The sequence below is a fragment of the Vidua chalybeata genome, chromosome 5, assembly GCF_026979565.1.
Source record: "Vidua chalybeata isolate OUT-0048 chromosome 5, bVidCha1 merged haplotype, whole genome shotgun sequence".
NCBI classification, from domain to species: Eukaryota; Metazoa; Chordata; class Aves; order Passeriformes; family Viduidae; genus Vidua; species Vidua chalybeata.
In genome coordinates this window covers 23,453,790-23,481,697 of record NC_071534.1, presented here as the reverse complement: position 1 = coordinate 23,481,697, position 27,908 = coordinate 23,453,790, and the positions used below count along the sequence as shown (strand labels likewise).

At 42.2% G+C, this 27,908-nt stretch overlaps 1 protein-coding gene across 4 annotated transcripts in view; it reads left to right on the top strand.

Moving 5' to 3' along the window:
* CHST11 (carbohydrate sulfotransferase 11) overlaps positions 1-27,908 on the top strand; it is a 157,840-nt gene that overhangs the window by 124,614 nt on the left and 5,318 nt on the right. The gene's annotated exons all lie outside the window — the stretch shown is intronic.

Here is a 27,908-nt window from a genome sequence, read left to right as displayed (position 1 = left end):
ATCAGCCTGACCAAACTAGAACATTTATTGTCCTGATCTTTGGTTGACTTATCAATTTTGCTGACTTTATCACCTCAAGCAAGTCCTTCTCAAACACATGAGCAACCAGTTTCAAGAAAACTTCCTGAAGGAAGGCACATGCTTCCAAGATATGTAATTCTCCATTCCCATAGCCTAGTTTGGGAAGATGGGAATTATGAATTTCTATCAAGTGCAGCACTATTTCTTGGTTTCCATCTCCAGTTTTGTAGCAACACTTTGGATCACAAAGCCTTCCTCACATGCTTCTTAACCTTTTAAAGGGAGTAGCAATAGAGGATGATGGCTGTCTGGCAGCTAATACTTTTTATGAGAAATCAAGTGGCACATACCACATGGCAAGATTCTCTGGAATCACACATTTGCCCTGAAAATGTGAGGATAATTGCACTCTCGTGTGTTGAGAAACCATAGCAGTCATGGAAAGAGATAATGATGGTGATGATTTTGTAAGGGCCTCCAAGATTCTTAGCACATAATGGGGGATGGAGTAACTTTTTCTATTACTTTTCATAGCTATTTCTTAAAAAAGCAGAAGGCACAGTTCTTCAAAGTGACAGAACAGCTGCTTGATTTTCACAACAACTAAGCACAGGCTTAATGCTAAACACACGCTTAAGTGCACAGCTTTGTCAAGATGATGAGCTAAGTTGGAGTCTGACATCTTCTCCAAAATGTATGTTAATTAGAAGATCTGTAAAACGTGATCTCTGCAGGCCACTAACTAAATCAGCTGAGTACCACTTCAGGCATGTGTACTCTGAAGCCGACAGTGCCTGTAATGTCCATCCATACAAACAGCTCTCTTCTCTTTCCTGAATGAAAGGCAAAGCTTATTCCAGCTAAGAGAGTGATGCCAGTAGAAGTGTTGAACGTCTGAAATGGGTCTGTGTTACTGGCTGTTTCTCTGATTTGCTTTTCAATCAGTTGTCATGAAAAGAATTTACCTTTATGAAAAAGACCAAATGAAAATATGCAGTTGTGCTTTGTGAATGTGGTTGAAAATGAAGCCCAAAATAACCAAGGACTCCGTGTAATGGATAAAATGGGTGTCTAGTATCTAGTTTGGGAGCGTATGCTGGTAGTGAAAAAGCTGGATGTATAGACTTGGTTTAATCTGCTAAATGGTAATTTCCCAGCAAGTAGCAAAATTTGGCAGGATTTGTTTTTGTTTCTGTGACGTTCATTGCCAGAAGTCCAGTTTGATCAGGAACTTTATACCCACAGTACTGTACCAGACTGATTTTGGTTACATATTTTTTTCTTTTTAAGCTTTACCTAATGGATTTCTAATTCTCTTGATATCTGAAGTAAGAAGAATTTCTCTGAAGCTGAAGAGCTGCTTTACTGCAGAGAAAATTCTGCTCCTGTCTCTGTAGGAAGAAGAGGCCCCCTGTGCAGGCGTAACGTGATAATGGGCTAGGGAAGGAAGCTCAGATGGTGGGGTAGGAGGTTTGCACCATCTGATACAGAGCTCAGTTCTTTGGGGCTCCTGGCAGGAGGCTTTGAAGGGGTGGAGGAATACTGCTGGGTTTGGTGGCCATAACTGAGTTGCTCCAGAGCCTGGCAGAAGGAGCTGCTTGCGCTCCACGCGTCTCCACCAGCCACCCGTGGTGCTGACAGAGGCTGCTGGCACTGTAGCCAGCAGGATTGGCTATGGCAGCCTGGCAGCCTTGTGGTTGGAGGTGGAGGCTTCTTGGCAGTGCTCAGTAGGATGGCTCTTCATGGGATCCAGTGTTCCACACTCTCCAAATCCCATTATGCTCCTCAGTGGAAGGATGGAAATAGGGTTGGGAATGGAAAGGGGTTACGTGGCAAGGATGGCGCTGTTCATGTGCCATCCAGATGTGTGTGTGAGAGGGCCAAGCAAGTTGCATGAGAACATGAAAAGTCTAGTTCAGGTAAGGCATCATTACCTCAGGCTGTTATTACACTGTGAAACAGGATTCTTTGTAAAGGTTTAGCATCTAAAAACAATATTACGATGTCATCCAAGTGAGTAAATGTAGGACTACAGCTAGCATGAAGGCTTACCTACATTGAACTAATTACAGGATCAATATTAAAACATGAATCACAGCTTTGTGTGATTTGTATCAAGAGTAACAGGAATAAATCAAGCAGCATGGTGTATTTAATTTTATAAATGCTGGGAAAATGCATACTATTCTCTATGTGCTGTAGCAGCAGGAATTGCCAACATCTCGTAGGAGGAGAAAACTGGGAATGAGGATAAATGCTCCTTACCCAGAGCTGCAAAAGCTCTTGGTCATAAGAGGCATTATTCTCAAGTACTCCTTAAAAAAAAAAATTAAAATCCTGGTTTCTCATGAAATGTACATAGCATCAGCCCATTCTGACCTTGGTAGGAGGCAGCCAGGATGGGAAACTTCCCTTTTTTGTCAACACCACTGGGGTGCACTCCATCTTGGTGCCTGGTTGTAAGCAGGGGTTGTGCCTCTAGGTTGTCAGTTCTGCTCATTTTTTTCTTTGTACTCACACAGTTTCCATTGCTTTTGTTTCATTTCTTTGTCTTTAACTGTCTATATTATGGTGGCTTCTGCCACCCAGTCCTGGGCAACATCCCAGATGGCACCTCCTGCTGACAAACCCTATCCTGGAAGATCTTCATGCATAGCTTTTCCAGAAACCAGTGGGGAGACAAAAAAAAAACCCCAAAACAAACAAACAAACAAAAAAAACAAAAAAAAAACAAAAAAAAAAAAAACCACCAAAAAAGCAAACCAAAAACAAACCAACAAATCTAATTTCATTTGTTTAACTTCTCAGTGAGTCACATGCTCCAGGCACCTTCTTCAGCCTGAGGGACATACCTGCATTCCAGGCAGGACCTGAATGGCAGGCCTGAGGACCTCTGTCAAGAAGCTTCATCAGAATTTCTGAAGCTCACCATGTCAGTGCTGAGGGCTTAACACTGACTCTCAAACCTAATCCCACCATGTCTGGGGTCTAACTGTCCAACGGTGTCCAATCCCAACCTCAGCCTCACAAAAACTCAGGATTGAATTTGCATTCTTGTTGGTAGCACTCCCGGAATGAGGATGCTTCCTTGTGAGTCTAAAAGGTGGTAGTGAACACTTTGTGCTCAGAGCATCTGAGGGGGGTGTCAGGTAACAGAAGATGGCATTTAGCAAACTGGGCATTATTTAATAACACTAATGACACCACTGGGGTCTCAGTTACCTGGTCCCCTCTGAGCAGTGATGCTTGTTGGAAGGGGTTTGCACATATATTTTTGGACTTCTGTGCTTGTATCAAGCAGCTTCTAATTGCATAAACAAGAGATATGACATGGCAGTTAGCGGCATTATTGGCTAAACAAGAGTTAATTAAAGGGGATATAAGGTACTAATTTTTCATATGGAAAAGGAAGGATTGGGGTGGAGGGATGCCCTAAAGCAATGCTATTTTATCTAATGCTAGCTATGTGAAATGTATCCAGAAAGCACTGAGTTTTCCATTGGAGGTTGTGCTTCATTTACCTCATTTGCCTAATTATTCTTAAAGGCAGAGGTTTAATAAAATGACTTGGGATAAACCATTGGGATTTGCCATCTATGGTATGCCAGAGTTAACTGGCTGAAACTGAGAAAGCAGCTCTGTCCTGCTTATGTGACTCCTTTGTCACCATTCATAGCAGTGTGATTGGCACTGACTTGCAACCTTGTGGATTGTTCACATGGGTCCATAAATCGTGCTGTTCCAGTCTTCAGTGCCTCACCAGATTGCCAAGAATGTCTCCCAAACTCCTCTTCCACCCACTTCCTCAGCTGCTGAAATACCTTGGCACAGCAGTGGAAACCGCTCGTGCATTCCTGCCACTGGAAGCTCCTCTCGGGACTGCTGGGAAGGGAGGACTTACTGGGCCTCAGGACTTGTAGGTGGAGAGGGGTTACCACAGCCTAAAGTCAGCCTTCAACTTGAGTTATTGTGGGACTAAATGAATAATTTCTTGTTGATGAGGAAGATTTATGTATAGCCAGGTAACAACTTTGAGTTCTTTCTCTGCACGTTCTGTGGGCCATCCACACTGCAGATCGTTTCATCACTAATCCTAATGATTTCCCAAGATCACTGCTTGCATTATGCTATGTGAGTGTTGCTTTAGCCAAATAACTCCACCACACTGGAAAATTGAGTGCATTGGGTTGCATTAGTTTTCTAAAGGTTTCAATGAAAAGGTTAAATTGATGGGCAACATCAAGTATTCTACTTAGCGCAAACCAAAAGACCAAAAAGGCTTTTAAACTCAAAAGCATATCAGAGTATAAATCAAAACATTTTGCTTTTTAGAGCAGAGAGAACAAAAAGCTTGGGATTTAACAGCAGGCAAAGAGAGCCAGTCTCTGCTCTCTGGCCCAGAGATGAGCTGCCAGGGCACAGATTGCTTTCCTGCAGCTCAGCTGCCTCACCTCCTGACCAGGACTGCTGTGTCCAGACTGTCCAGATGGTCCAGGGTGGGCAAACCCTTGAACCACGCCCAGGGACTGTCTGGCTGCATGGCACTGGCCACAGAGATGGACATGGCAGACCAGGGCTCAGGTGCAGGGATGAGTTTGGCCAACCTGGTCAATATATATAGAGTAGCCTTGGACTTGGAATGCTTTCAGCTGAAAAAGGCTGGCATATTAATCCCCTTAGTCAGGTACCTCCTGAGTAAGTACCAAGTGGTCTCAGTATTTAACTCATTGTACTGTGACTGCACAGCATATGACATATCAGTGGTCAAGTAACCTTTGCACCACTACCTTGGAAGAAAGAGCAGGGCAGGACAATCCTTTCCATTTCCCCCAAATATTGCTATGCTGTTGGATCATTTTGATCCGAGAAACTCCATCCTGTCAGCCATCTGAGAGCATGTGGGTAATAACAAACAGATCATGAAGGGGTGTTTGACGTAGCTGCTAAATATTATGAAGGCTGTGGGGTCACAAGTACAAGAGGTGAAGCATAATGAAGGTCTGTTTTAATTACAGCACTCAAATATGGTGGTAATAGGAAACTGTATAAATCTGTGTTAGGATTTTCATTATGTTTTTAATGAAATACTGATTAGCCTGTGCTAATTGACATGAACCCTGAGCAGACAGCAGCAAATGAAAACAATCTGGCAACTGGCTGCTTCCATGCTTTGGTTGTGTCCATCCCTTCCCCACTGCAGGCTGCTGGGATGTGAGTGAGGTAGTGGCAGTGCTATAGGGCCTGTTCCACGGATTTCACTATTTAAGGTGTCTCTTATCTTCTTCCTTTCTTCCTCTTCTATTTCCAAATGAATTGGAAATAGAGCTCATTTCTTATACCTGCTTCACTCACATTTTTGTTTGCTGACTTCTCTGGGCAAGCAATGGCTTTAAGCAGCCAAGTAAAATAGACTTGTCCTTAAGTCAACTGTTGGTGAATAGATTTTGTATGTGGCTTGGTGGGTTTTCATGAGAGCTTTTCAAGTTCAGTTCCTGTTTGCTCTCTGCTCGCTTCCAGGAACAGGATTTTGTACAAGCTTAACATTTTTTGTTTATAATCAGTATATTGTGCTTATGGTATGTCTGTTGCTGAAATGCAAGTACTAGATGAAATATTTTTATCTGAGGGTAGGTGCCTGACAGCTTTAGCAAGATTGACCTTTCAGTTGGACTTCTAGTCCTTAGGACTGCCTGGTAATTAAGTGATTCCTTTTATTTCAAGTGAAGATTTTCATCCTAGATACACATAAGCTCAAGTTTCATTTTGAATCATCTTAACCTGACTTTCAGAAAGTCAGGTTAAAAGCCCAGAGCCAGCTGAAAATGTAGCTACTTTAATTTATCTAAAGTTGATTTTTGATGGTTTGTTACCCACTTTAAAATATATATAGGCCATTATCTCTTGCAGTGTAAACACTGTGGAAAATGTCACATTTAATAAAAACTATGACCTCATTCTCAGCTTCATTTTAAATGAGTTTCATTATTTTACTCAATATATTATTTATTCATGTATTCAGATATATTTGTTCAGTGAAGGCAGAGATATTTTGATTAATTCAAATACTAAATGCTCTGTACTTCTCATGCAAATTGATGCAGAAAAAAAAGAAAGAAAAAAAGGTGAAACTCTCTCTGTACTATGAGGGCTAAATGCATCATCAGAATGTAATGAATGCTGTTTGTGTGCAGTCAAGTGAGGAGTCATGTTATCCTGAATCTCTCTCCATGCTTTTATTATTATAGCAAAAATAAAATTCAGCACATGCATTATATATTTGTTCAATGCTTATTTACAGACCCCATTTAGATGGGGAGTAAATAGTCAGATGAGCCTTGCCAGGTACTCAGGTACTGTGCGATGACTCCAATATTTCTTTGCAATTCTTCCTATGATTCTACCAACTTTGCCTTTCTCAATTGAAATATAATAATTAAGAAAAAAACCCCAGCCTACAATGCAGAAGAAGTGGGATTTTCAACAAGCACTCACCATTGTATTAATTAATTCCCCACTGAAGTGGGGAGTTAATCTCATTGGCATGACTTCGGTGGGAGCAGAGCTCGGGCCAACACTCAGCATTATTAACACACAGAGCAGTGATGTGTGGTAAAGTTTGCACAGCTTGGCAGTATGTCCAGGCTGTGGGAATTGCAGTAGGATAAAATCTTAAAGGGGCTTTGGACTAGGCCTGTTATTTTCAACTGAAATCACTCATGGAATTTTCATAGGCTGAATTTTGCTTAGGAAAAAAGCCTGGTGAATTTTGTTACTTTTGGTTTTCATACATATTTGGGGCAATATGTGTACTTTTTAGAGCACAAGTCCTGTGAGGAGCATCTGAGGGAGCTGGGGTTATTTAGCTTGGAGAAAAGGGGGCACTCAGGGAACTTTCTTGTTCTCCACAAGTACCTGACAGGAGGCTGTAGCCAGGCAGGGGCTCAGTCCCTTCTCCCAGTCACAGGACAAGAGGAAATGGCCTCAAGTTGTGTCAGGTGAGTTTTAAATATGATATTAGGAAAAATGTCTTTACTGAAAGGGTTGTCAAGTGTTGAAACAGTCTGCTTGGAAAAGTGGTGGAGTTGCCATCCCTAAAGGGGTTTAAAAGGTGTGAGCAACCTCAGTGTGCCTAGCTGGGTCTGGTGATGTAGATGATGATGATGATGATGAGGTAGCAACTATGGGGTCTTCTCCAGCTCATGCACAGTCAATCCAGGGTCAAGGTGTGGATGCCCAGGGGTCAAGGAACCTTATTTTGCATCATCCAGATCCTGCTGTTTCCCCCTGTCTATTCTGTGGTTCTTGACAGGAAAGGAAATGCTGGTAGCGCATTGAGGAGTAATTTTGTTACGTGATTCCCCATCTGGTGGGCCTGACAAACAAACAAACACATCATGTCTGAGAGATGAACATGGAATATGTCCATATGGCCTGCTGTAATGCAGGTCACTATTCATAGAATCACAGAATGGTTTAGGTTGGAAGAGACCTTGCAGATGACCTAGTTCCACCCCCCTGCCATGAGCAGTGACACCTTTCCCTGATTGCTTAGTGTCACACCCAACTTGAGCTTGAACACAGGGCATATCCCTGTCTCTGGTGCAAGTCCCAGTTGTGTGCTGGGCTGCCTGCCTGAAAGGCTGGAAATTTTTATCTGATCCCCTTCGTAGATATGTCTGGAAAAGTGTCCAAGGTAGTGCATCTGCTGTGCAGTGACTGACAGTGGCATGGGCCAGGCATTTTCCTGAGCACCATCCAGAAAACAGCCTTTGCAGTTGCAGGGTGAGAATTTCACTCTCAGGTCTCTGTACCCATCTTTCTCTCTCACATTTTATTCGGTCCCCAAGAGGCAATTTCATTGACATTACCCGATCCTCTCTGCGTTATGGATCTGAAAGCAGAAATTTTGTGCTCAGATTGCCAGAGTCTGTGCATACAAAAAAATGTCAGCCTGCTGCAGTCCTGTATAAATCCCTGGTAGAAACAGAAATGTTTTTGTTCTGGTTCTCCATAGATCAGCCCATAAGCTCCTGGCTGGGCATTCCCACATCTTTTCATGCACCCCTAGACAATATTGTCTTGTAGCCATTGTGTACAATATGAAAATTGATGTGATTATGTAATACAGAAATTTCCAGTGGAAATGATAAAGTCTCCCCAGCCACTTACAGACACACTGAAGTTCATCTGAACCATGAAGTGTAAAGCAGCTAATCTTTCTGATCAAAATCAGAATATAGAGATAAGAGCATTCCTCTTTCACGTACAATATCTGTATTGCTCTCTTGCATTAACAGGATTCTGCATTACTAGTTTTTAACATATGAAGCACAACAAGGCAGTAGCTGTTTGTGCATCTAATAATAGTTATGCTATATCAATAAGTTGAGGATATCCATCTGTCTACTGAAGCATGCCCTTCACATGGGATTTGCCCAAAATAAGAACTTGCTGTTCCAAAAATCTAGTTACAGAAATTGGAATGTTACTCAGAGCATGAAATAACTGCCTTGTCATGAACCTCCCATTGGATCCTGGTGTCTGCAGAGGCAGAAAAAAAATGACCTGCAAGTTTGGGAAAATGTCTTCAGGTCAGAACTTACCAACCCTTGATGTCTCTATTATGTTCTTCAAAGCAAGAGATCTTAAAACAAACCCCAACACCAGAGAAGGCACCTGCAGAGCACTGTCAGTCTGTTGATCTAGACATCAGATTCTTCTCATCTGTTTGCAGCTCTCAGTCACATCACTGTGTAAACTTTAAGGACTAGACTCATGCTTAGGATATCAAAATACTTTCTTTTGTCTTTTTTTTTTCCAATTCCTTCTGTGTGAAAACTTGGCTGTGAAACTTAATAATAAAACCCATGGGCAGCTGTCCTCATAATATAAATCTCCCTCGTGTCAGTGGGTCATTTGCTGAGCCCTCAGCAGGTTGCATTGCATCCTGCAAGAATTCTCATAACTTTCTCAGGTAGATATTTTCATAACTGCTGGACAGTTTCCATCATTTGAGACTGATGAAACAGAGAAGCCCTGTAGAGGCATAGAGTCTGGAAACACTTGTAGATTTTTTGCTTTGTGGGGTTTTTTTATTTTTACAAAAAAACTTTTGTGCATTCCCTCATTATACAAAGTAGTGCTTTCTTCTGGAACTGCTGTTGATGCTCTACCTTAAGGCACTTGAAAGAAAACCTCTTACACCTGGCTTTGTAATGACAAGAACACTGCCATAAAGTGACAAAGCATGTTAATGTTACTTGTCTATATTCCCACTGTTTCTCATTTTCTTTGCCTTTTAATTTGGGCCTGCTTAGTTTCTCCATTATTTTTACTATTTATTGGAACAACACTTACTGTTCTCAGCTAGCAATCAGCTCTTCATGGTTCTGGACATTGCACAAGCGCAGTGGAGGAAATTATGAATTCTTTGAAGCCACTCACAAGCTTGACATTAATTTTCATAAGGCACATGATCCAAGCCACAGTCTTCTTGCAGTGAAATGTGGACACAGTAGAAATTTGTGCTGTGCTTAATTCCAGCCTTGTCAATGGCGCATTTTTCATTGAACACTGAAGTCAATAAGAAAATTCAAAAGTGTGATACAGAAAGGGAAACATTGGACAAGAAACTGGGAAAGCTTTACTTGGAATGTCTTGTTATTTTGGTATATTTTCTGCTTGCAGAAGCTGATGTTGATGACAGGACACTGTTGAGTGTCAGGCTTGGCTCTGCCACAGACTCACCATGACAGCATGACCAAATTTCACATTTGTTGGGCAGTGATAATGTTTGCCCACAGTGGGCCTGAGAGTTTGTAGTTCTGGAGACTGCCCATGCTCTTACACAGACATAGGCTGTCTGCTTGTTCACAAGTGTCCCCAGTGAAAGGCTGCTGCTTTATGACTGCATGACAGATGGGCTTGGGCTGATCATGTTTTTATTGGTGTTCACCTCTTCAGTGTGCAGCAGTGAGAGCACTGCTGAGTGCTCTTCCTTAATCTCTAAGTAAAGCTGTGTTTTCTCTATCTGCAGGTCTTGCTAAGTTAAACACAAAAGATAGGTTGTTGTTGTGAGTAATTGTACATTGTCTAGACTCAGATTTACAGCATCTGAGCCTGGGAATAATCTGTATTTTCTCTGTTTTGTTGAGCTGCAGAGGGAGCAATGCCTGAAGACCACAACCAGAACTAGTTGAGCAGTTTCTTTTTTAGTTTTAATCACTTGCTATTTAAATGTCTAGAAGAGGCACTGATTTACAAGTCCTTGCAAACTTCACACAAGGTTCAGGAATGTCATGGATGCACAGAAGGTAGGGCCATTAGAAGTAATAAAACAAGGGTGTCAGCATGTGCATTTTAAAAATACATCTATAAATTTCTCATCCAAACCTGTAATTGTTATTCTTCACAGTAGCTGTATAGCTGTGAGTTACCTATCAAATTACTCAGGCAGCCTTGAACATGAAATTTTGTTGTGTAAGTAACATCCAAAAGTGTTTTCTTGTGGTGAAAGAGAACCTTTTTAGTCATCCCACCTCTGCCCAACCTGTCTGATTCCAGATGCAGAGCTTTTTACTCTGAAGTGACATCTTACTTTTTACTCTGAAGTGACATCTCCATGAAGTGACATCTTACATCCCTAGCTGCATCCTCACGATTTCACATATCCACACATTCTGTTAACTTTGTTAATTTGGTAGCAAACCTGTCAGATTGGCCAGTTCTGAGAAACCAGATGGTTAGAAATGCTCAAGGGTCCATGAGTCACCAAACACCAGGTTTTCCACAGACATCCATGAGTTTGGCTCTTCCAGCATGGCTGAACTCAGTGGATGCTACCTGCTCCACTGCTTTGGGCAGGTGATAAGACTCATCACTACTCCTTTCCAATGGCATGACAGGGAGAACTGGGCTCCTCTGTGGGCTTTTGGTCTGCCTTGGCTTCTGGCAAGGGATAGCTCAGGACCCTTCTCCAGCTGCATGTCTTGCTCTTGCTGATGGTGGCACTGGACAAGAGCATTCACGAGTCAACACCATAAAAATTGCCAGGAGTTGGACACAGTCTGTGGATTTTCTAAAAAAAAAGTAATTATAGACTTTATTGCTGAGTGCCAAATCCATTTTTCCCTCTTCTGGGAGCCATTCAATAAACTTTATGTTCTGAGGTAGAGCAAAACTGTCGTAGTTTAATGCAGTGTTTTATGCCTCTTCCCTGCACTCTAACACCTGATTGTTGCTAATAGCCCAGTGTGGATTCTATTTTTCTTTCTAAATTATATTAATAGGTCTGAAATGCCCTGTGACTTGGCATTTCCCTCTGGACACTTACCCTTTCTTGCCCAGGAAGAAGCCAGTATTTCCAAGAACAGTTGCCTGTACAGATTTGCCTTTTCAGGTGATCAGCATCTATGATTATATTCCTTTCATAGAACCATCAGGCTTTGTTAGTGCAAGTTCTTGGGCATAAACCAGAACAAACCACGCTTGGAAATGAAAAACAACCCTAACAAAAATGAAAGCTCCATCCAAGAAATGTACGTATAAAGCAACAAACTCAGAATTTAGGTTTTCATTCAGCCTTTTCTAACTGACACATTTCCACATTCATGATCCTCTGGGTATATTTAAGGGGGGATGGGTTGGGAAAGGAAACTAACTTTAGCAGACTATCAAAAGAAATGCTTCTCAACAGAGAAGTGCATCAGAATTATAGAATATGTTCCTCCCCTAAAGCAAATGTCCTTCAAAAACAAGACTAGGTGATGCATTGAATATGGCACACTATGATACTCCACAGCAGGAAGTGAAAACATCTTTTGTAGCTAACAGCTCTGATGGGGAAAAATTTTCAAAGGTTTTAAGAAGCCACTGGTGCAGTAACTCCCATATGCAGTTTCAACAATAATCATCTCCATAACACTGCAGGTAACACTCCCTAATGCTCCACACCAGGATTTGGGATGAGCCATCATCCTCTACTGAGCAGAGAAGCTGGGTGACTTCTGGCAGTAACCCTTCTGTCCTATAGAATCTCTGTGTAACATGGTGTGAGCTATGGGATTTCTTTTGGGGGTGATAGTGGTGGTATTCATCTCTTAATAACATCAGAAATTCCCAAGGAGTCACATTTTCAAAGCATTTGGAAATCAAGAGGAAATTTTTATTAACTTCAATAGCTTTTGAACCAGGCCTATATGTGGGGGTTTTTGTTTTGACATTGCCTAAGACAGGGGGGAATTGGTTTTTTGATAGTACAGCACCAGATTGCAGGCTCTGCATCTGTGTTTTTTTTTAATTCAGAACAACTCTGCTTTTATTATATTTATGTTATCTCTTATTTTACTACAATCTTTTTTGCATTTCATAAATATTAATTCCCCAAGCAGTCTCTTTTGTTTAGTAGTTTTAATCTATCACAGACTTTTCTGTTTTCCTTTCCTCTCTTGTCCCAGAGAGATGTCATCCTCTGCCATCAAAAACAAGAGTTTCTCCAAGGAAGCTCTTCAGGTCAGAGATGTAGGAGCAGTATTTTTGCTAGGTATCATTTTTGTTTCCTTCTCTGTGTTCCTTCCCCTTCACTGTCTAACACCAGTGCCAGGCTCTGATTTCACTTGCTTCCTTGGAGGGAACAACTTTGCCAACATTGTCTTTTCTCTTGACATCCATGGACAGACAGTCTAGACCATTCATTTGTCTTTGCACTGATGTGGAGGTACCAGGCTGCTTTAGCAGATGCCATTCAAACCCAGAGGGCTGTTCCCAGGCAGGCTGTAGTTTTGTTACTATTTGGAGGTTTTTTTTTAATGGAATTGCTCAGAGTGCTTCTTTTCCTTCACATTTTCCTTCACCTTCTCTGCTGTGTTTCTAGTTATTTTTAGTACCAGTGAGTAAGTTATGGTAGGCTGAAACAGGTAGGCAAATTTGTAGTACTTCATTCAAGCTGTACCCACTAACCAGCTTCTTGATGCTACTTCTCCAAATTAGACTGGTTGGCTTAATATTGTCCACCTATTCCAGATAAACTGTTTGCTTCTCACCCTTCTCTTGTCTGCACTGAATCAGTATTTAAAAAAAAAAATCTAACTTTTTTTTTTTTTCTAAGAGCTTTCTAGATCAGTGAACTTTATGGTTTGGTTTTTCTTTTCAGTTGATTTTTGGTGCTGTGGCAAATTCATATTATTAAATCAAAAACCAGACCAACACATGCAACCCTTCTATTTTGTACTTCAAGTGATTTTTAAAATCCTGGTACATCTAGGAGTGCTCTGACTGTACTTAACTCTGATGACTTTCTGTGAGATCTCAGTGGCATTTAAGATAGTTGTTTTGATAAACAGAAAGCTATATGTGTTACTGCAGAACATGATAAATATTTTGCAATGGGCAGTGCCAAATGTCTGTTGCTGATTTCTGGTAGACACCAAGTTGCTATGGAAGTTACACCCAAAGGTGAATCTCCTCAGTGTTGTTCAGAGAAGAAATGACAAGGAGGGGAAGGTGTAAGGCTAAACTGAATGCTTTGAATATCTGTAATCTACTGATTCCAGCATTCTTTACTGCCACACTTTCTCAGTCTGGATCTTGAGTATCCAGTTTAATCCGTTTACTTAACCTGTCTGTAACAGAAAGGACTAGAAACCTCAGGGAGGACAAATATTTGAAGATATATCTTGTTCTGAAATTCTCCCAGAGCAGTACCAGGAATCAGTGCTGAAAAATAAATCCCATTTACCCTCTTAAGAAAAAAGCAAGGTGACAGAAAATTAAAAGTGCCAATAGCATTAGATTGCTGTGTCTTGAGCCTGTCAGTTGCCCTTGGACAGAGAAGAGGTGTTGGAAGAGGACAAGGTTCAGCTTGTGAAGATCACAGAAGAATGCAGCAGCACTGAACTGGTTCTTCGTGGCTGGCTTCTCACATCTGGAAAGTGGGGATGATGCTTTAAAGTTTGTAGATTGAAAAAAATACCAGATAAGTACCGAGTGTTATTTTTATCCCAGACCTTGATCTGCAATAGTGGCTCCAGGTGCGGCCTCAGGAGAAGTTATCCATCCTGCCAACAACACCTGCAGATCCCTCTGCAGTTTAGCTGAGCTTTATTTGGGAATAAGCATTTATTGTGGACTCGGGTCTGCTCCACTCCACTACTCACCACAGGGAGCTGAGAGATCTCACAGTGCTTCTAACAAGCTGCACTTTGAGGATGTGGCCTTGAGATTTACTGATCTCAGCTGATCCGCAAAAACTGAGTGGGGTCCGAAGGATGGGAGGGGCCCAATCCTGTCTGCAATGGGTGAAGATGGAACAAAAACCATTGTTACACTGATGTGCAGGCTCCTCATAGCTTAGCGGGCTGTTGAGCAGTTCAGGTTTTCTCAGTTAATCTTGGCAAGTGTTTTCTCCTCCTGGAAACAGTCTGACTGAACCAGCAGTTTGTCTCTGCTCAGGTGGTCCTTCTCTCTCCAGAGCTGCAGACAAGAGGGCATGAATCATGAAAAGCAAAACAGGAGCAGATGTTCTCCATCAGGTTTAAAGTAGCAGTGTATGGTAGCTGCTTTAGCTCAGTCTCCTAAGAATACCTGTGTTTTGGAGCAGCCTTCTACTCATCCTGTTTAACATCCATGTCTTCATTTGAAAATGTTTGCATCTCCCCCACTCATCTCCCAGCCCTCCCATGGGTTTGGAAGTTTAATTTAAGCCCCAGTGGTGTTTAGGGCAGCTTGCAAAAGGGGTTGTTAAATGGAGAACAATCAAAGAGAGAAGATCAGTGAGAGGCAGAAGTGGAAAAGAAGCTCAGGTGGAAGGAAGAGTTTAGGCTAACCTTAAAATAACTGGGATTACCTTAGACCCTCTATCACATTAACCAGGGGCTGAGTGAACACAGTGGTGTTAATAAGGTGAGTTAAAGGGTCATAACCACTTCTGAAGGGCACTGGGAAGAGGGACTGAAGTTGTGGGTTTGGACTTGCAGGTGCATAAAGAGAGATGATGGAGAGCTGGAGTAAGAGTGTGCCTGGGAAAGCAGAATAAATTGAATGAAATTACAGTTTGTTCCTGAAAGCAGTGAATCCCATGTACTGCCTTCCCCTGTGAACAAGGTTTGTTTTTAAACAAACAAAGGCAGAGATACAGTTAGGTGATGAAGCAGGAAATGAATATCTCTAAAAACAGGAGAAGTTGGGAAGAGGCTTTGTGAGACTTCCCTGCTTGTGCTAGCTGGGATACACATCAGTGGAAGATACCCATGGAGTGGATTGCAGGAATGGACATAGAGCAAACACCAGATCAAAAGTGTTTAAGGATGGTCCTTACAAATGGGCCTTCGTGCAGTGACCTGCTCCAGCTAGGGTCAACCATAAGAAGGGGTTTAGAAACAACAGGATAAGCAGACTTTAATGAAATCAGTTTTATATTTGAAATGCAAAACTAAGACGGTCAAAAGCAGTTTGGATGTCATTGTTAATCCCTAGGTCAGCTGTGCTGATATATCTCATAAAAGACAGGATACGTTCAAAGGGCAAAATCTGCTGTTCATTGTCAGCGTGTTTGTGGAGGCATTTGTGCCATGGAAGCACCCCCATGAGCTGGAGGGCAGAAGCACTTGGCAGCTCTACCTGCCTTGAGAAGAGATGTCCTGCAGGCAATGCTGCAGGTTGGAGGAGAAACCTTGAGCTCTTCATTCATGGATCCAGTGGGTGGAAGCTCCTGCAGAGTGTCTAAAATGACAACTCTCTTAGCAAGAAACTGTAATTTAGGTGTACTACTTCTGTCAGGAATATCAGCTCTTCCTACATTATGTGTACTTGTCACTTTTCCCTGCTCCGAAGTCCATGTCACCTGGCAGCTCTGGAGAAGGACAACCTCTATTCAGTAAGCCAGAACATATCTGCTGCCATTGTTTCTCAGGAGCCATCAGACATCTCTGCTGTCTTGACTGAAATCAACAGGGAGCTGGCAGCAGTTCCAGGCACTGACTGAGTGGGCACCATGGATGCTTCTCACACCACCCTACGAAGAAAAATCAGCAACAAGTCTCTTTTTTCCCTTCACTTTGCCACTGAATTTTTTCAGTCCTACCTACTTACACATCAGAATGTGTTTCAGTGCTTCAGGACAGCCTGGGGAGCACCCATTAGCCCTGGTCTGTGACCCACATAACTGTGTGTGCCATCTGGATGCTTACTGCTTGGATGTGGGCAAGGATACATATTCATAGGTATGTATAGAGGGAGATGCATGCGTTCCTGCCCAGCTTCTCGGCATTATTTGTTCATCAAAGAGAAAATAAACAGCTTATGAAAGCAAAAGTCCTGAGAACCATAACAGACTGGTAAGGGTGGGCAAGTAGAAGTCAGGGGTAGCTGACAACAACAACAAGCAGTACAGTGAGTGCAAACTGCCAGGCTCTGTGTCCTACCTGAGCTGAGGAGGAGCTGGCCCTGCTGTGAGCAGCTCCAGGCCAAGCTCACCCTGTGCCACCGAGGAGCCGCGGAGGCGGAACAGGCCGGGCTGTGTGCGGGACAGAGGCGCCCTGTTCCCCACGGCAGCAGCAGGCACGGTTCCATGGAGCACACGGGCGCTTTGCCACAGACCCTCACGGAGCACACGCTCTTGGCTCCCCTCGCCCTGCAGCTGAATGCCTCGACTCACTGCTGGCTGTCGGACCACATCCCTTCGGGCTGCGGGCTGGCACCTCTCCGCCGGGCCTCGCTGCTCAGGGACAGGGGAGATCTTCCCGATCTTCCCGTGCCCTCTGTACTCACCAAGGCCCCTGCCTGGAGCTGCAGGCGTGTTAGCTCAGGGACGGCAGGGACCTGCTCCAGGGGGCTTCGCATGCAGAGCAAGAGCTGGCTGAAAACTCAGTCCTGGAGCTCTGCTTTCTTCCGATCTTTGCTGGCATGCTCTAGCTGCAGGTGGGGTAAGGCAAATGACAAGGGTACAAGAGCAAGGAAGAGGGAGCCAGCCCTTGCAGCAGATAGAGAGGGAACTGATGAGAGGCTGGCATGCCTTCAACATCTGTGAAAGGAACAGAGGGCAAGGAGACAGCACTTGGCTGCAGCCAGAGAAGGATCCCAGAAGCCTGAGCTCAGAGGGGCCTTTTCTGCTCATTTTCTTTGCAAAGTTTAAAAAAGAATGAGCATTTTAAAAAAAGGAAAAGAAGATGCTGTGCAATTTCTTTCAGGCTGTATTTGAGGTAACAGTTTGAAAAAAATTAGCTGCCATTTAAAGAAACACTAAGAATTTGTTCTTCTATTATAAAGCAACATTTACTATGCAGTCCCTAAATAGATCTGTTATTAGATGAGACAGAGAACCCTTAGAAGTCACAGTAAACACAGCTGTAGAGGTGAGGAACATGAATAAGGCATCATGCTAATATTTGTACCTTCCAGTTGGCTGACAGAAGGGAGTTTTAACATTGTCCTCATGCTCTGACGTAAGAAGAATTAATGTAGCAAGTAAGATGCTGAAAAATGTAACCAAGTCACCCTAGGCTTGCCAGGATTTAAGGAAGATTACCTAGGTGCATTTTCTGTTCTTTTATTTCTGTGCTGAGCATGTAGAGGAACCCAGGAGGACTGGAAGTTTCCAGCAAGGGCCTGGTGGTCAGATCCAGAGAATGCTGGATGTTGTGTGTGTGGAGCTGGCACAGTGGGTGGAGCGTGTTGGCGTTTGGGAAGAGGTGTCAGTGGCCAACAGGGAAAGCAGACTTATGCATGTGCTCTTTGCTTCCCAGAAAAGCCTGAGGTAGAATCACTTGCAGTTGGCTATGGCAGTGAGTTTGTTTTGGTGCACAAAGACTGAAACAGCTGAGGGTTTTAACAGAAACAGAAAATATTGAAAAAGCAAATTATTTCCTCTCCTGTGTCATGGTTCATCATCTGACTTTTGTCTTGATCCCTCTTTGGGCCCAATCCTGACAGAATTATAGTTGGGCTAAAGGACTGCTGCTGGCTTGTTTGGCACTGCGCATCCCTCAGAGTTGGAGTCACTGGTGTTTATCTCAATAAAGAATAAGTCAGACCTAGGAAGCTATTGATGAAGCAGGCTTTTTGTACTAACCCATAATTTCTGTGCTACATTCTGCAGCAGGAAAGTTTCCTGGGAAGCCTGTTGTAATTAAGATTATAAATGATTGCTAGCATTTTAGTATAAGAGGCCTTTTGTCTTTTCAAGCAGAAGGTCATCTAATTCTTTTTGTAGGGCAGCAGAAGGTAAAAAGTTTCCCGTTAACTGTAATTAAGGCCATGGAGAATGAGCAACACTGGTCAGTCACCTTCTGTGAGCATTAGTGAGCAGCACAGTCAAACGTGCCAGAAAAAGTTACTTTAGAACAGCAAGGTTTAGTCTGAGCACAACATAATGTTACCAAGGGGAAGTAAAATATCTTAATGTTAATTTGTGACAGTTTAGTCAAGGAGAAGAAAATCATTACCCAAAGGGTTTAGGTATTTTGCCAGTCTGTTCCAGGATGAATTCATCCAGATCATTACAAGAAAAGAGAGCTATATTGAGATAGGAGATGCAATCTGTTCTTGTTTCTGGCACTGACCTGCTGGGCGGGTGAGATTAGCTCTCTCTTCCCTGTCTTCTCTGAACCTTGGCACCATCCAGTTAGAAGCAAGGCTCCCAGGGCAGAGTTTACAGGGTTACACATGGCAGGCATCAGCACTCCTAATTGCAGCCTCTTACCTTAAAAATAACAACACAGCATTTCTTGGCAAGGGCCTGAACCTGCATCCCTGGCCCACAGGAGCAGCATTCACCTGACCTGCTCAGAGATATTGGAAGGGACATCCCACAGTGTCCCATTGTCCCAACCAAATGCCTGCTTGGATTGGGGAATAACTAAACAACACACATGTTGTTACTAAACATGTAATTGCAGGGTTCCCCTCTCCTCTAGGGGATTGCTAAAGCCCATGAATTATATGTAAGGAAACCAGCTATGCAGCAACTCTCTCCTGTTTCTCCTATTTGGGTTTCAAATCTCTGGGTGTGCTGCACACTGAGTTAAAAATTGGAAACATATTACCTTGATTTAGCATGGGACTGAGTAAATTGTATTCACTTAAAATAGCAGATATCCTGCTGAGAAAAAAAATAAGTATTTCTACTAGACTGTGTGACACCTAAGCTGCAACCTGGAGGTACAGGAGGAGGATTTGTGTTACTGAGAAATCCATAAATGTTGGCTGCCAGGTCAGAGCTGCTGAGGGGAGCAGGGCACATATGTTCCAGGCAGCTCCAGGCATTCAGACCTCCTGTATCTCCTCCCCACGTCCTGTGCAGGGTTTCATACAGTTTCTGGATGGTGTTGCCTTTTCCTCAGGAGGGTTTCATTCACAGCACTGACTGGGCCCTGCCTGTACGGCTCTGCAATGTTTGCTGAAAGCCTTGCTCTTGGAGTGTGTGGAATACTGAGGTTTATGACAGTAAGCTTAGCTTTACAGAAGCCACCATCTCACGTTTGCAAAGCTTGAAGGACCTGCATGATAACACCTGCCTGTGTGGTGGGATAATTTGAGTCCCTTTTCCTTCTTGGGCAGATGGATGTTCCCAGTGCTGGACCTCCTTATTTTGTTTCAGCTCAGACGTATCTTACCTTTCTGTTGGGATCTATCCTGTATTTGAGTCTCTCTTGTTTAGCTCTGTTACTACTTGTCCTAACCAGACTGAGTCCAAATTATTCCTTTCCTCCTTGTGGAATTTCTTACGTATTTTTGTATTTACGTATCTACTCTATCCTGTTTCCTCACTCCACCCAGTTTATCTCACCCTTGTAACCACAGCTCCTTGCAACAGAGAAACAAATGTCAGTTTTTCCATTGTCTCCTAGATGCCAGCTATGTTAAAATGCTGTTTCTTACTCTGTTTTTTAAGGGCTACTCCCAGCTCCACCCTGGCTGACTCCATGTATGCCCAGCCCAGTGCTCCTCCTGGTGCATCATTTGCTGATGTCCATGGCATGCCTTTTCCTAACCAATTCTCAAGCCTTTCCTTGAAGATCATATCTACAGCTCCCACAGTAAAGATGTAATAGCAGAGTGCAGCAGCTACAGGTCACTCGCTTGGCTTCGAGCATACTAACCCATGTGCTTGTCCCTGAGTTTGGGTTGTCCCAGTTAATGTTTCATCTATGCCCCGACTGTAACCTGGCAGTTGTGAGATAAAAAGTGGAAGCCTCTTTGACCCTGTCTGCTGTCCTTGGTGACTTGGAGACAGTCCAAGCCCTTGGCCCTTTCCCAAGCACCTGTGGACAACAGTAGTGTATCCTTGGGAAAGGAGAGTTAAAAGGACAGTGGTTGTGTCCCTGTGTGTGTGTGTGTTGGAGGGGAAAGGACAGAGAGCTTTCATTTTAAAATTAAATTCATATGATAGCCAGACCTTTCAGCTTTTTCATGCAAACAGTGATTTATCGCTGCACTTACAGAATGAGCCAGGAGCAAACAGATTGATCACGCACTGTCCTTTTGTGCCAGAGTGGCAGCGAGTGGCTGTGGTGGCAGTGCAGAGGGGTCAGGTCCCACCGCAGAGCCTCTGCCGTGGGAAAGCAGTACAGCTCCATCCCCCTCACCCCACCATGGCTGCTGGGGTCCCAGCCTGGGGTTTCATCCATTTCTTCTTGTTACATGAGGAAAAAAAAAAAAGGATTGATCATCTATTGCCTTTCTCCCCCTCCTTTTGTTTGGCTGCTGGAAAGACAGTGCAAAGTGCTCTTTGTACACGTAACACAAAGCTGCAAACTCATCTTCTATAAATTAAATCCCAGTAAGCCCACCAGCATGAAGATTGCTTTCTTTAAGTGTTCCCAGCTCAAGACTTCTCCAGCCATCTGTGAAGATTTCTTACCTCTTGCATGTATTGCACTTAAACTCAGTCACTTCAGTTTTGCCTGCCCCGTGTTTATAATATTTCCCCAGAGCTTCAGAACAGCAACATACACATCAGCACATCCTTCACCTTCAATAAGGCCAGGCCATAGGTCTTTCTGCATGATCTTCCTTGGGACTTCCAACTTTTGCCTCTCCTTGTTCAGAGGAGATCCTTTACAAGATGTATACATTTATCTTACAAACCCCATGTATGGTATGAGTCCTGATACCAAATAGCTCCTATTAGGGAGAATGGGAATGGACAGGCTTCCCAAGATGTTTGGGATTATACAGGAGAAGGTGGCATTGGAAGGAAGTTGGTTCTTTTTTTCCTGGATCAGTATCTTGTGTGACAGTCTTAGCCTGATTAAAAAACTGGTTTTCGTATACAGCTGTGTCATTTGGTGTCAGTCTCTGATTTTTCAAGATTTTGCATCATTTAGCCTCCCTATGGTACTTTACTTTCTCTCCAAGATGAAAAGGCCAGTACTTGATGACCTAGTTGTGAAGTTTTCCCAGGATAGTACCAGCATCTGTTGCTGCATGTGTATCTGTTGCCAGGTTTTGCCTGGTTCAGTGATGTTTTTATTTTTTCTAGCACCCAAGTGATACTTGTCTAGTACCTAGTCAAAGAAGAATAAATGCCAAAGTTGATGTGGGTTTGGAGTTTAATCAAATCATTGTAGTCCTCACAGTAATTATCTCACCCTTCTCTGCTGTGCCCTTCTCCAAGTGCACACAGACACACAGGGACAAAGTTGCGGACGTGCATAGGAAAAAGAAGGAGGGAATGTATCAAGCAATTTGGGACTTTTGGCAATACAGTGTTAGCAGCTACCGTGTATGACTGTTTTTCTTTCAAGAGCTTTGATCCTTCTTTTCATAGCCCTGGTGCATTCTCTGCAATGGGAACTGAAAACTGTGTGGTTATCTTGGTTTGCAATACAAAGAATTGGGGGAAAAAGCGTATGCAGCCTAATCTTCTCCATAGGGCAGTAGGTTCAATGCATGAAATGGAGAAAATAAGACAGCTTTGTAATATTTCAAGAGTTTCCTTCAGAGGATATAATTTGCTTCTAAAATGTTCTCACTTGGTAAAACACTCCTAAGTTAGTATTACTTTTATCTTCTGTTATCCAGTCACTCTGTAGAGACATTTTCATAGCAAATTCATATTCCAGTTTGTCTGTCCACAAGTTTTCAGGGAAGATGTTAAGCCTTTCCATCTTCAGGACACACAATATACTTTCTCTAAATGAATATTAATTTTTGGTATGCTCCTCATTTGAGTGCTCAAAGTTTTTTAAAAAGTTAAGTCAAAATTAATTTGCCATGAAATGTGAAGTAAATCAAAGTATGAAAAGTTGCAAAGCTATTACTTTAAAAAAAAATGTTGCCATTCAGGTCAGTTTAATGAAATCCCATTATTGAAAATGCAATTGTTCTTTTAGGTACAGTGTTTTGATTTGCACAGCTACAATTGTCTGACTGTCAACTGTAGAAATCTACACAGATTAATAGTTATAGTTAATATTGTAATAATATAGTAATATAATATAGTTAATATAGTAATATAGTAATAATTATTTGTGATTATTTGAGAAATGCTTGGACTGTCAAGTATGAAAAATTGCTGGTCCCCTATTATTGTTTAATGCTGAACATTTTGAAGAATACAATCTAGAACTTGGTGTATAGCACATATATACAGTAAGTAGGGTAGTTATGGATGCAAATTGTAAAAGCCAAGTCTTAAAATAGTCTAAACCATGTTTGTAACTTCAAAGCTCTCCATCAAGAAGTTTCAAGAATCTTATTCACACCTTTCATGTGAAAACAGGATTGGAAACATGCTTGCATGTAACCTCATGTTCAAAATCCCCCACCCTTTTAGCATCTGGGAAAACAAAAGTAACACTGAAAAACATTTTGTATATTGAATAAAAAACAGAACTCAGATGGTGTAATTGATGGGCTGGAGGAAGGAGAGCTGATAATAACTGACATTTCAGACAACTGACTCTCTCGATGTCACACAACCAGGACCATTAGTGCCACCTATAGTTTGTCTGTCTGACAGTTCTCACTTTAAGACCTTTCTTTTTGTGGATTCTGAGGCTGCTATACCCACTCCTTCAGAACAAATACTATTAAGAAGAATTTGGTGGAGATGAGCTCTGGTTTTATCAGTGCTGGACAGCCCCAGCTGGATGTCAGCTGGTTTTGAGTTGATGGACCACAGGTGAGGGGAGCTCTGCAGCAACTAGCACAGTTCTAGCATAAGACAGAAAACAAACCTCCGAACATGAAGGTAACTGAAGAATTAAAGGCAGATGCAAAGTCTTCGTTAAGGCAAAATTGAAGAGAAAAGCCAATTTTGCAAGGAATTGGCCTTGGCCTGCAAATGCCATTCACAATATTTATCCTCTTTATTCCATGAAAAACTAATTTGGATAATTTTGCCCTTCAGTCTGCCATGATCAAGTGTCATGTTAGCAGTCCCAGCATAGGCTGGTTGTGAGCCTGGTTACAGTAATACAGAACTAGCTGCAGGCAATGCACTAGAAATAAACAAAACCCTGCCTGGTAAATGTGGAGGGTACTGCTTTCCACCATAATTTTTATAGTGAGACAGAATTTAATTAATGAGCTGTTTGAGTGACACTTCAGTATTCCCAGCCTTCTATTAAAAAACTGCTTTCAGTGCAGGTACCTGGGAATTGAATTGATCTCTGCACCTAGTTTTCAGTAGGCTACTATATTCAGAAAAAAATAAAATAAAAATTTCCTGTGTTTAAATCTGTACTTGCTGCTTGGCCGTCAAGCTTGGAAGGGTCTTGGAAGTAATCAAAGATTACTTTATCCTGCTGTGCTTAAGTAACCAGAAGGAAATACCTCCCATCTCATTACTCTGGTTTACCTTGAATAACCTTTGCCTGTAATGAGTTGATGACTGCCAGTTGGTCAGCATATGCATTTCTGGTCAGTCTATTCTCTAGTGCTCTCCACAAAATGCCCTCCTGCCCCCCTCCGCACACACACCCCCCCACCTTCCACTGAACGGGAGACATCCACATGGGCAGAGTGCACTGGACTTTCCTCCCTTTTGTTACTTTGGGACTGATGGAAATGAGAAGCTTCTGGGATCAGAGTGTCCCCAGACTACTTTTTTCTTTTTCTTCTTTTAATGCCACTGAGCTTAGAAGTCTCCCGCTGCTCAAGTCGCTTCACTGTTCAACTTGGTTGCTGCATCAGAAAAGGAAGGAAAGCTTTGATCTTGACATGCCCTTCTTCTCTGTCCCCCTTTACAACTTCGGCAGGAAAACAAAAACATGATTAAGTGCATCTCTGCTGTCAGTCCTTTCAGGGGAGAACAGCTGCTTTTATCAGATGTCTTCCCAAAAACTTTAATGGCTTGAAGTCCAAGTTGAACTGTCAGAGGATACACCCGAGCACAGACTTTATCACCATCCCCACACTATTCTCAGGGTAATCTGCACACAGGCTTAAAAGTCTCCTCTCCCAAAGTGGATTTAGGCCATTACTTATTGTGGTTTCTAGAACTGAGGGTCAGCAGGGACCTCTGGTAATGAGCACAGGCATGGCCATCAGTGTCCTGGCAGCAGCTGCATGCTCACAACTCTGCTGTAGCCACATCTGTTACAGCTTTGGAGGAAGAAAAGTCTATGACCCTAATTGTTTCTCTTGTCCTTCACCATCCATGGGTTTAAAGATATCCATTCCTTGGATCTTCTCTCTGGCTGCTTAAACTTGTGGGCTATATTTTCCTCATTAGCTGTGAGCACATTTGCACATTTTCCTGGCCAAGTGGACCTCTAGTTTAAACAAATGTGTGTCCAGTCTCATTTAAACTTATTGTTTCTCCAGTTCCCCTCATCAGCTTCAGGAGTGAAATTGTTATGTGGCTTTAAGGCCTTGCCTGTAACTTTAAATGAAAAGGAACTATATTACCATCAGCTAACTCACTGTTAATGTATAGTTTCAAAATACTAAATTGAAAATGCTCTTATGATTACCTTCCATGGTGCTGTAGACTCTAGGGGCCATAGAGCATGTCCTCTGTGCAAAGGAGAGTGTGGTGGTTTTTTCAGGATTCCATTAAAGGCTCTCAGATGCCTTACCTGGCCTTTCACTAGAGCAGGGTCAATGTGGCTTTCCTATCAGCCACTCCTTCAGCAAGAGGGCTGTTGCCATCAAACCTCGAGGAGAGCCAGCAGGACTCTGTGTCTCTGGGGGAAGCAGGTAAGTCAGCTCTTCCAGGGTGCATCAGGTGTGTTAACTGCAGAAGATATGGGCTTTGGTACACTTGGCATTGTTCTAAGGCAGTCATTAGATTGGCCTTTTATCTTTTTTCTTGTTTTAGTAAACTGAAGTCAGTAGGATAGAATAAAAAGGAAGTTAAGCTTTCTATTTCCTACGTGGCCCTTCATCCATCAGCCATTCCAAAGGGTGCTGTCATTGATGAGAACTAGACAATCCCCTTTTACTGTTGCATTGCTATTTAATATGCATTCTGTGTGCCCCCAGGCAGGCCAGAGCACATGCACAGCTCACCCTGGGGTGTTGCTGTATACTTAGTAAATGTGGCTTTTATGCCATTTCTTCATATTTTTTTTCCATGTTAAAAAGAACAAGAGGAAAGTACCACTTGAAAATGCACAAATGTAATCTTCTAAATGAATTTCATGTAGTACAAGCTCATTGGTAATTGCAAATACTAAGGCTGCGTTTTTCCCCTTAGTCTAAATGTCTGAAAATCTCATTAATGTTAATGTATGGGGAAGAAGTGCTTAGCCTATTGATGGAGGAATGAAATCAGGAGCAAAGCACAGCTCTACAAAGATTCATCTGCAGATTAGGGTCTGAAGCAACCATTAGATTATCAAATCTGACCTTCTATCTAATACAGACCATAGAATCTCATCCACTTAATTCTGTATTTATCCTAAGAACAGCACCAGAAAATCAGATACGGTGCATTAACATATTATAATGTAGCAATATATTCAGGCATTTCTTTCTTTTTTTTTTTTTTTCACTCTAAAACCTGAGGCAAACAGCACTCCTGTGCTATATGATTTTTGATGAAAATCTGCAGGAGGAGAGATTTCAGCTTTTTATCTGCAAAGGAGAATTTGTATGTCTGTGTGTTTGCATAGGGTTTTGTTTAGTTCTTTGAAAATTATTGACTGGTAACTAACCAGTATAGAGCTGGTTGAGATCCATTATTTCTGTTTTGCTCTGAATCATAAATTGAAGTAGGGATTTTTTTTTTTGGTTGGTTGGTTTTGTTTGGTTTTTTTTGGTTTTGTTTTGGTTTTTTTTTTGTGTGTTTTTTGGTTTTGTTTTTTGGGAGTTTTTTTTGGTTTTTTGGTTTTTTTTTTCAGAAAATAATTTTCTTTAAAAATCTGTGTGATCCTTGACAACTGCTTTCTAACATCTAATTTGGAAACTCCCTGCCAGTCAGTTTTCCTAGGAAGCACGAAGCACATTTCACATTTCTCATCTCTTTGACTATAACATAAAACTGCCCTTGAAGCGCACCTGGGAGATATCCAGGGGGATACCACACATACACAAAAGTCAAGCCAAGCTGTCTAAAAGAGTTGCACTGGGCTACTGCACATTTTAACCACTAGCCAGCATTTTACTGAACAGAGGAGCAAAAGAGATGAGGAAAGTATCAGGGAATTCAGAGGAGAAGTGGTGGGTGGCACTGTGCAAAATACTGACGTCCCAAGCTTGGCACATATATACTCTCTTGAAAAAAAAAGTCCTCCTACCCAGAGTTGAGCTGCACCAGCCCCTTGGTGTTGCTCATACCATAGAAATATTTCTCTGCAACCCACCACAGCCCAGACAGAGGGAGAGTCTCTGTTGCTCAAGTGCTGCAAAAGCTTTTGCTGCCCCTTGGGTGGATGAAATCTGGGCTCTTAGCAGTAATCTATAACAAAGCAATTTCTATTTCCTTTCTCTGCAAAGCTCAGAAATCCTGCAACTGGCTTGGTCCCATTTTGGGGTTTCATTTCAGTTTTGGCTTTAAAGTTCATTTGGATTCTGTTCTTTGAAAAGCTCAGAAATCCTGCAACTGGCTTGGTCCCATTTTGGGGTTTCATTTCAGTTTTGGCTTTAAAGTTCATTTGGATTCTGTTCTTTGAGTTTTGATGGGTTTTTAAAATATGAATCGTGGCTAAGTACTGCTATTGAAAGCAGAGATTTGACCCATGACTGCCGGAACTGGAGGTTCAGTATGAACTCCCAAGCTGGTGCAAAATCATTTGCCAAGGACAAAGGGTTTTGCCTGGCATGTACTGTTTTTTTCTGGTATACTGGCAGGGAGAAAGACCCCTATAACCAAAGGAACATACATAGCAGGTGCATAGAGCCTACATTGCCTCAAATACTTCTTTTCAGTGTCCTGTGATTCATGTTGATTCAACAAGAACGTACAAAATAAATACTTTTGAAAGACTCAGCATACAAGAAGGAATCTCAGATCTCCTTGCTTATCAAATAGGAAGGTCAATACATTCATTAATCCTTGTCTTTGAGCCTAAATTAATTATTGAGCATAAGGTTCTTTGAAATTCACAGGTAAATTGTGTTAAATAAATGTAAATAACATTATTGAAATCTTCCCACTGTTGCTTTGATGCAGTTTATTCTCAATAAGTAATAAGGTATTTGTAGCAGTGAGGATAGGGCTGCACAGCAAAACCCCGTGCCATGCAGAGACACCTCTGAATAACCAAACACAGGAGCCCTGCACTGGCATGGTCATCATATCTGAATCAGTCTTCCTCTTGGAGAGTTGCACGAATATCTATGGACTTCATTTATTCTAGCCATAGTTGTATAAGCCATATTTAAAGTCATAGCCAAGAAACAAGCCATGACTATTAAATTTTCTAACCAAAAAGACACCAGTAACAAGAACACACACTATTTTCATTTTGTCAAATTTTCTAGTATCTTCCTACCCCATCTCA